We start from the raw sequence: 10,998 nt of genomic DNA, 5'->3' as shown, positions 1-10,998 counted from the left end.
AGGAATTGTACAAGGTTCCAGCTACATGGTCCCTATTGTAGCTGGACGAATCCGTTTTCCGACATGTTGTTTTCTTTGACCGTCTTACCCCTCATTTTATAGTTGCGTCGCTTCTTTGGGCAATGTTGAGCAGTGTGCTTAAGTTCTCCGTAATATAAACATAATCCTTCTTGACGACGACGAATCTTTTCTTGCTCAGTTAGGGGTTTAAAACGTACCGCGTCAATTTGCATGTCTTCTACTTCCGAATGTACGTTTGGCAAAGATGTTGATGTTGCCATTGAGTAATAACGTTGAGGTTCCCGTGAATGATTCTCAGATCAAAATTTGAAAAGTCGATTATCATATTTTATCGCAAAATCGATTGCTTGACTCAAAGTTTGAGGATCAGGTAAGTTGAGCATCAATTTCTTTACTTTGTATTGCAATCCATAAAGAAATTGACTGATGAGTGCAGCATCATCCCACTTGATGTCAATTACAAGTTGTCGAAATTGTGAAGCATACACTGTTACTGAGCGATTTTCTTGCCGCAGAATTCGGATCTTATTTGTTGCAACACGAGTTGCATCGTGTTCACCATACATAGATCGAAACTCCGCCAAAAAAGCTTTCAAATTGTCCAATATTGGATTTCGTTGTTCAAAAAAAGACGAAAACCACGATAATGCAGAACTAGAAAGTAAAGTGCCAATAAACCTGACTTGTGATCCTGGAGTTGGATAGCTTTGCGGTTGAAGTTCAATTGCCAATTGTACTTGATTGATGAACCCTCGAAACTTAGATCTCGTACCATCAAATTTCTCGGATAAGGCAATTCTTGGTTCTCTAGTGCTTACAGGGTGTTGTACAATTGGAGAAGAAACGTGATTTGTTGTAGATGTTGAAGCAGCTCCGATCATCTCTATATCCCCACTTTCTGCTATTCTTGTTCTTTCATGTGTTGGTGAATTGAGTTGATGCATCGCAAGCATTAACTCCCTCATTTGCTCTTGCATTTGTGTCATTGCACTCTTCATTTCAACAAGCTCTGCCATAATGATACTAAGAAAAATTTGTTTGATACTGCTCAAGACAAAAGAAAAGAAAGACTTGATAACAAAGAAGATACTAAGAACAATATCAATTTAGAAGTGGGTAATCCGTAAACTTCTAATACGCTTATGTCTTGTCAACAGAAAGGGAAAATCCACTCTCACTCAAGAAAAACAAAGCTTTGATATTGTAAGTGTACTCTTGTCAATCTATCAAGGACAAAGACTCGATGAGGGAAAATATACACAAAAAGGCTATCTCGATATAATAAGTCAAAGTATAAAGAAGTAGGTATATTAAAAGGAAACTGGAATGGCTATTGCCACAAGACAAGAAATTAAAGACTCTTGAACCTGGACTAGAAGCAAGAAAGGAGTTGACAAGAGTGAAGAAGCCTTCACTCTTATCTCTATATATACTATCTAACTAGGAGCTACGTGGCGACGTTCTATAGGACCTCCAATATGTGTTGACTTTGTAGGATACATGCCTTGACTTACAAGGCAAGTTTTTCTACGTGTGGGCCACATAGTTAGCTTGATCTTCAAGCTAACAACATGTGTGGCACATGGCCAACTTGTTGACCACGTTTCTAATCCAAAAAGTCAATTAAAGACACCTATGAAGTCAAAGCAGCGTCTAGGAAGTTTCTAGAAAGCTTCTATATTAAATATTATAGAATTAACTTACTTTTATCTACTTTTACTTACTTCTACCTATTTCTATATGTAATTATTAGCTTACATGATTATGGCCGTGACAATGACATATTAAGTTATTCTAAAAATATAAAAAATATGAATTTTATATTTGTCATGTATAACAAAAACTTAGAGATGCAAGATTATATGCCAAGATGAAAAAGTGTCTATTCTATACTATTCAAGTTGATTTTTTAGGATTATTTATTTTTAATGAAGGAATAATAATGAATCCTAAGAAGGTCCGAACTATCATAGTTTGGAAGGTCCCAAAAAAAATCAAAGATGTACAATAATTTTTGACATTTGTCAATTTAATCAAATATTTATCAAAAAATAATTTCAAGTTGTAGCTCCTCTTACACATCTAGCATATAAAGACAAACTTGAATAGAACAAAGAAGTTGAAGTATCTTTTGAATCCTTAAAGTTAACATTTATTTTTATATCAATTTTATACTACGTCAATTATTTCAAGGTATTCTTCATAGAAACAAATGCATTAGACTTTGCTATAGATGTTGTTTTATCACAAATGGAATTATATAATAACCTCCATCTGATATCTTTTCATTCCAAAAAAATTTCAACAACCAAGATTTATTATAAGATCTATGACAAAGAACTTCTTGCAATTGTGGATTCATTTCAAGAATGGTGTCATTTACTAGAAGGCATTTTTAATCCAATTACTGTATATATGAATCACAAGAATCTCAAGTACTTCATGTCAACATGTATTTTGAATCATTGCCAAGCTGGTTAAAATATGTTTTTATTAAGATTTGATTTAAAGATCACTTATTGATACAAAAAATAATAAGATTTATTAGATGCCTTTTCTAGATGTTTTTACTTTGAATCAAAAGAAAGAGATGTAACTATTGATCAACGAAGAACAATCCTTTTGAAGCCAGAGCATTTTCACATTTGAGCAATAAAATCAACATTAATTGCTGATTCAACCTTTGTTAAGAAAAATCAATCAAGTATATCTTTTGATTCTCTTATTCATAATATCAAGAATAATTCTTCTAAGTTTTATAATACTTCCAAATTCAAATCCAAAAACAACCTATTCAATTTCGAAGGATGATTATATATTTCAAAAGGCGAGGCATAATTATATGTTCTTCAAGCTTGTCATGACTTTTCAACAACCAGACATTTAAGATGCAACAAAATTTTAGAGCTAACATTAAGAGATTTTTAGTGGCCTCAAATATAAAAGGCAGTCAAAGACTTTATACAATCATGTGATATTTGTTCAAGATTCAAAACTCCTTGCTATTGACCTTATAGACTTTTTTAGCCATTATCTATTCTAAAATGACCATGGTCTTCTATTGCTATGGATTTTATCATGGATCTTCTAATCTCAGCTTGAAAATTACATTTTGAAGCTTTAAAATATTTAGAAGAATCTTATAAATATTACAAAGAAAGTTGAGATATTTTATTGATGACATTTATTAAAACTAAAATAAAAAAAGAAAATCTTTACTATTAAAGAAACAATATCCAAAGAAGATAGTATTCTTCTTTCTATCTTTGTTTGTAGCTTCTATGTATTTGTGATACTAATAAAACAGAAAACCAACAATCAGTAGATTCAATCTAAAAGCCATTATTTGTTGACTTATTAGATGAAACATTGCAATTGTCATAACCTTCAAGACAATACAATCAAAATAGAGATCATTATGAATGACATGCCTTCTTTTGAATAGATGGCAAGATACAATGTGTTTAATATCACGACCTTGGAAGAGACTTCCACTGTTTAATGATTTTATTAGAAGTAGAAATGACTCCTAACAATACTCCAAATATTTTATTTGAAGGAAGCTATGAAGGCCTTAACAACGTTTAAATAACATGGTAGTCTTCTCAACCTTGTAAGAGACACTATTGATGGTTGAGAGAACCTATCAACTATCTTCAAAGAAAGCAAAGATCAAAGTATGTGACAAATATAATTTATTTCATATTAGATTTTTTTCAACAAATAACAATTGCTCCTTAAGCAACTTGTCTCTAAAAGAGAAGATAATGTCACAAGCATATGTAGTTACTCTAATAATTGCCCATATAATTAAGTAAAAATAAATAAAAGTGGATTGATTTTAAAATAACTTTTAGAGAAGCTTTCTAGAAGCTTTACAGAGGTGGTTTTGACTTTTAATATATTTGAAGTTGATTAATATGTTAGAAACTTAGTCAACAAGTTAATCATATATTAATAGCTTACAAAATAAATTAATTATGTAGTACATATGTAAAAAACTTGCTTTCTAAATTAAAATACATATCTTGCAAAGTCAACATGTATTAGAGGTCCAATAAAACATTGTCATACAACTTCTAATTAGATAGTATATATAGAGGTAAGATTGAAGTCTTCTTTCTTCTTGTCAATGTTTTTTTAGTCCTTAATCTTTTTTAAGACTTTTTAATCTTCTCATTTTTGGCAATAGCCATTCTAATTTAATATCATATCATCTTTGAGTGACTTTCTAGACTTTTCAAGTGACACAAGAATATATTCATATTTTAGTTCTTTAAGGTTCATGTCCCAAACAATAAGTATGATCATGCAATTTTTATCTAAATGACCTCATATTTGAATTCATAGCCTCATGACTAATACATAAGCAACAATTAAAATCTCCAAAACTCCATAAGTGGATTATGCTCTTAGTAGTGTACTTATAAATTAATATATATAGATTTGTTTTTTCAACTATATTTGTTTTACCAAAGCACAATGATATATTGCACACATTTGGAGTTTGTTATGATATTTTGGCATGTTGAGGAATTCAATAATGGCAAGTCTTGAATATTGACAAATAAAATAAGATAATGTAAAGTAAAATTTGAAGTTTATCCTTGTTTTGCTATAACTCTCAATCGAAGTTCATACAATTGGAAATTGGAAGAGAAGAGGAATAAAAGAGATTAGGATAAGAATTGAAAGAGAAGAAACAAAGGAAGGTAGTGAGAATGTCCATGGTTGTAATATTGGTTACAATAGAGTGGGTTGATGTAGTAAAAAAATCTGATCACTTTGTTATTAATTTAATACTGTATATTATATATATATATATATATATATATATATATATAAATCAATTAATATGACTAATATGGTATTTATAATATCATACTCTTCTTTATAAAAAAATATATTAAAATATAATACAGGAAAGAGTATTAATTCAATGCCACTAGCAATACATTAAAGACACCTATTAAGAAATTTGTTTAAAAGTGTATCATTATTTTATTACTACAATATGCATGTGAATAGAAAATCAAAAAGTATATTGAAGAGCTGTAATTTTTCATTATAACATCATTGGAAGAATAATTGGATTAATCATAGTTCATATATGTTTGAAAATTGTACATTTGGCGAAGTATGATTGATGAGAATGCTTCTTGAAAATGCATACATACTAGATCTTCTACCCGAGAAGTCAATTAACATATATGAAGATATGAACCGTTTTTAGGACCGATTTACACACATTTAAGACTATGCACTTAGCTGACGTTGCTTTGACTAAGTGTGACAAGTTCCATTACTAATCAAGTCATTTAATGAATCCCGTATAATCCTCTCAGCACAGTCTCAGACATTCCAATGCCGACCCCGGTAGGGTTCAACTCTTTGAATCGATCTTCCGACATTACACTCCGATTAACTCATTCAGAACATCACAAAACGACGTAAATTCCTAGAACGTCTCCCGCCCACAATCTGCACTCATTTCTTCATGAATGACGGGCATTGTTTATTTCTAAATAACAAGGTTTAGCATGTGGGCCATGCTTAACTCTCGAGATTTAAAAAGGCAATCCATCTGAAAACAGGCAATCTTAACGGATCTGCGCACCCACATGTGAACAATGCACGCACAAGCTCAGCTGTAAAATCAAATCCCCACATTGCATAGCAAGTACGTAGAAGATTCTCATTGGTCAATCGTTACGTGTGCCATACCAATCCAGTGGATTAATCAGATTGCACTCATGTAGGTTATGGTTCAGATTTATTGGAACCATTCGATGAATCCTTGTGTTACTGCTACATGTTGTTAGTTTCAGGGTTGTCTTGGGGGTGCTATTCCTCCACACCTCCGTTCATGTGTTAGGCTGCAGTGAAATAGACCAAAAGATTCTCTCCTCCAACCTCGTCACAATACAGTTCACCCTTTCGCCACACATATAAACTACACATCAGCCGCCCTCACTGTCGGCATACTTAAGATTTGCACACGCAGCTTCGCGATGCCAACCACCCTCATACACGACAACCCCAATGCTCAGACAGCCAAGAGTGGTTTCTTCAATGCTGGCTACTACCCCAGATCAGAAACTCTAGTCCGAAACACTTTGGTATCATCACAGCAACCCCCATCCATCCGACCCTAATTCCAGCCCCACACATGCCTCCGCACCTGCCCGTCCATCATTCCACGCCCAACTCTTCCTCACAACCTTCTGCACCTACCGCTCCCACACCCCGCAAAACGAAACTCCTAAAACCCCCCTACTGCCCAGAAGTCCATGTCTCAGTGATTCTTATGGTGTTATTGTCATCTCAGCACAGTTAACTCAGTGTGGTGCATGACATCAATCTCCTCACCGACACAATTTCCCTCCCCCCACACTCACCCTCACACACTTCATTTTCACGCTGTTCACGGAAGCTTCTTCCTGCGCAGGTAGATTCTTCAGGGTCAGGTCGAACAGCTGCCCGTGACATCGTTCTCGGCAACTTTCAGCGCTCTATGTGCTATTGATCACCAGCACACGAGTGACTCTAGTCAGATTGCCTCCTAACCATCCTTCGCAACACCCACATCCGCTCAGACCCTTAGATGTTCTGTATGTTTTTTTATGGAAGTTTCAGCCAGCCGGCTGATTACCAATTCTAATCATTGCGGTCCTCCAACACATTATGTCCACACAGACACCAGCGCACAATGACCCGACCACACATCCAACCTCCACATCCACAACGCACGCCCCACCCTGTAGGCGCTCCGGGGCCAAGAAAAACCGCAGCTCCGACTCAAGGAAACATGGGCGCCACACAACAATCAACAATCAACCCTGGGCTAACCATACCAACACCAGCCAAACACCGGTGCCACTCTACGTACACCCGGTCCGGTGCCGAGATTGAGAATCACACACTCCCGCTGTGGTTCGCTGGGCCTGCCGATGGCACAACTTATAGGGTTTCGGCGCCACTCACCCCGCTGAAGACACAAACCCTAATCCGCCACATGTTCCCGCAACTCCCCACCCTTGGGAACGTCACCCCTCCGCCCTCTCCCCCAGGCTCTCCTGCACCCGCTTGAAAGCTTGTCACCGTTGCCAACGGGGATCGGTGACTGAACATCTTCTTCTTTTTTTTCTAAATTAAATGTTTACGGAGATCTTTCTTATTTGGATCCATGTAGCAACAATCCCCCTACAGCTAGGGAAACTTTCCAAACAGGATGCCAATGTTTCTGTCATTCTACATGGCACCCTACATAAGAATTCAAGCTTTATATTTTGGGTAATAATTCACCATCCATATCAATGGCAAAGCCTTAAAGTTTTTGCAGAACACATCCATATGCTTGAGACAACTTGCATGGTGGTTACTTGTGCTTGAAGAATTTTCCTTCAATGTTGAATATTGATCAGAGAAATCTTATTGCAATAAGGATATCTTGTCTTGCATACAAGAGCCTATTTTTATTGAAATTGATTGCCACAAACTTTGCCTTAATAGTCTTCTTTTTTGTTTCTATCTTTTGCAACCAAATCATGCACTATCACTACACCAAATAGTGTCTAGTTGACATTTCTTTTTTTTTGTTTTCCTTAAGTCATTTTGTTACACCACTATCTCTTATATGTTTGTCAATAAGACCTTATATGATTTCAACATTGACAACATATTGTGAAGATGTATCACACCTAAACAAATTTTTCTTTTTTATAAAGTATGTCATATAAATCACTTAAATGGCTAATTTAGAGTATTTCTTATAACAAAAAAAATCTATTCTCACAAGTATTGATAATTTAAAATTACTTAGGGCACATTCTAATTTGCAACCTATTGTGATACTTAATAACATTGTGAAAAATTACTTAATTGTTACCACATACTTCTTCAATCACTACTTACTTGACATCTATATTTGTCATGACGAGGTTTATATATATTTATTATAATTATTACCTAAATAATATGAATAAGTAGAAGTAGTTAAAAATATATTTATTTCATATTATCTTCTAGGATAGCTTCTTAAAAGCTTCATAGATGCTATTTTGACTTTACATGTGTTTGTAATTGTTTAGTATATTAGAATCTTAGTCAACAAGTTAACCACATGCCATGCATATTAGTAACTTGTATAACAAGTTAACTATGTGGTGTACATATAGAAAACTTACTTTACAAGTTAAGATACATGTTGTGCAAAAATACATTTTGGAGGTCCTACAGAATGTATCACATAGCTCTTAGGTAGATAGTATATATATGAGCAATACTAAAGCCTTCTTCACTCTTGTTAATTCCTTTCTTGCTTTTAGTCTAGTTTCAAGAGTCTCTAATTTTTTTTTTTTTTTTTTTTTTTTTTTGATAATTTCCATTCTGATTTCTTTTTAATAATTTCCATTCCGATTTCTTTTTAATATACATACTTTTTTAGTTTAATTTTATCATATTTCTTTATAAAAGTCTTATTTGATTATTTGCTTTCATTGAGTTCTTGTCTTTGACAAATTATCAAGAGTACATTTATAAAATTAAAGCTTTGACTTTTCTTCATTAAGAGTGGATTATTTCTTTCTCTTCATAGGACATTAGTGTATTAAAAGTTGCAAATTATCCTCTTCTAAATTGACATTATTTTTAATATCTTTTTTATTCTCAAGTTCTTTTTTTTACTTATCTTGAGCAATATTAGATATTTTTTTTTTCTTCTTTTAAGTGTTATTATGGTAGATTTTGTTGAAATGATGAATGCAATGGCATAAATACAAGAACAATTACGGGAGTTAATACTTGCAATGTATCAATTCAATTTATAATTATAAAAAAGAATAAGAATGGAAAAAAGTAGAGATATAGAGATGATTGGAGGTGCTTCAACATCTGTACCAAATCATATCCCTTATCCTATGGTAGAACATCATTTAAGTACTAGAGAACCAAGAATTGCCTTACTTAAGAAGTTTGATGGTACAATATCAAAGTTTCAAGGATTCATCAATCAACTACAATTAGCAATTGAACTTCAACTCTAAAGCTATCCAATTTCAAGATCATGTTAGATTTATTAGAACATTGTATTTAAATTTTGCATTATCATGGTTTTCATCTATTCTTAAATGATGTGATCCAATATTGGACAATTTCAAAGCTTTTTTGGTAGAATTTTGATCTATGTATCAAAAAAATGATGTAGTTTGTGTAATAATAAATAAGATCCATAATTTATATATAAAAATAGAATATTAAATACTTTTTAATTTAAACAACTTAAAATTGATATCAAGTAGGATGATATTGCATTCATCAGCCAATTCTTTAATGGATTATAATATGAGATAAAAAAAATTATCTCACACATCCAACCTCCACATCCACAATGCACGCCCCACCCTGTAGGCGCTCCGGGGCGAAGAAAAACCGCAGCTCCGACTCAAGGAAACATGGGCCCACACAACAATCAACAATCAACCCTGGGCTAACCATACCAACACCAGCCAAACACCGGTGCCACTCTACGTACACCCGGTCCGGTGCCGAGATTGAGAATCACACACTCCCGCTGTGGTTCGCTGGGCCTGCCAATGGCACAACTTATAGGGTTTCGGCGCCACTCACCCCGCTGAAGACACAAACCCTAATCCGCCACATGTTCCCGCAACTCTCCACCCTTGGGAACCCTCGTCAAGCCCATCCCTTGTTCCACGTTCCCTTGAAACTGTCCATGGATTTGTCTGTTTACATCCATTTTCTGTTGTCTGATTGCAGTCAATTGATTACCGCAAGCTGCAGTAAATGCATTATTTGTTTCAAATGAGCATGTTTGTATGAATATGTGTACTTGTATACTAAAACTTCTAAAATTATATATATATATATATATACATATATATATATATTTATATTTAAGAGAATGTTAAAATGATCCACCTATTTACTAAATTGATCCATCCTATTACAACCATTATCACAATCATGGCCTTCATCTTTACCCTTAATTTTCTTAATTCCCACTCCTTCCATTTTCAACTCTCATCTAAGCCCCCTCTATCCCCCCTCCCTCCCCTCCTATAGTTCTTTTTTATTCCTAGCTCTCATCATGACTTCTTTTGTTTCTTCTTTCCCTTCCTCTACTTCCAATTGCATAAACCTTGATTTATAATTGTAGCAAAATAAGGATAAGATGTAAAACTCACTTCACACCACCTTATTGTGTTTGCAAATATTCCAAAGGCTTTTCTAGTTAGAAGAACAACAAAGTCTTGTGAATGTGATTGATACAATGAAGTGGTGTTTTGATTGATATTCTATGAAGAAATCTATAGAAAACAATAACTATACATGTTCTTGAGTGACTAGATAGTAGCAAATTTAACAACTATAACAAAAGAATATTTCATTAACACAATTCTTCAAACTTACAAATCTAATTTTTATTAAAATCTAACATTATAAATTAAAATTATATTTAATAAGAATATATATATATATATATATATATATAGACCATACAATACAAGTCCAGACTATTTGAAACTATTTAGCTTTTAAGCTATTGTTATATTGACAAGAATCATTTTGTATTGTCCAAGGATTGTTATATTTTCATGCCTTACAAGATATTTTTACTTTCTTTTCATTTTATTTATTTTGTCTCAAGACAACCTTGAACTAAACTTGTGGCATTGATGCCCATTTCCATGACTTCTTTTATTATCATTTAAATGGAATTGAGACAAAAAAGAAACAACCAAAATTTGAAGGGAGGTTGTATTTTACTAATTCAATATTGCCATATGTCATGATAAAATTCGTCTAAAAAACTCTATGCCATGATTGATAATAATAAAACTAAAAAGATATCATTCTTATATAATTATAATTTGAAAGTGTATTTTTTTATTTTCAATTGATACCATGATATTGATGGATTTGAGGTACTATGGAAGTATGTCCAACTTTGATTCA

At 33.4% G+C, this 10,998-nt stretch overlaps 1 non-coding gene across 1 annotated transcript; it reads right to left on the bottom strand.

Annotated features, from left to right (window-relative positions):
* Positions 1 to 6,062: 6,062 nt before the first annotated feature.
* On the bottom strand, positions 6,063 to 6,159 carry LOC112277067 (small nucleolar RNA Z157/R69/R10). The gene has a single exon (XR_002968248.1). It is a non-coding gene; the product is annotated as a small nucleolar RNA Z157/R69/R10 (small nucleolar RNA).
* Between the last annotated feature and the right edge of the window lie 4,839 nt (positions 6,160 to 10,998).

Source organism: Physcomitrium patens, chromosome 24 (genome assembly GCF_059467195.1).
Source record: "Physcomitrium patens ecotype Gransden chromosome 24, ASM5946719v1, whole genome shotgun sequence".
Lineage (NCBI taxonomy): Eukaryota > Viridiplantae > Streptophyta > Bryopsida > Funariales > Funariaceae > Physcomitrium > Physcomitrium patens.
Note: the sequence above shows the minus strand (reverse complement) of the source record. Positions and strands in the feature narration are given on the sequence as shown.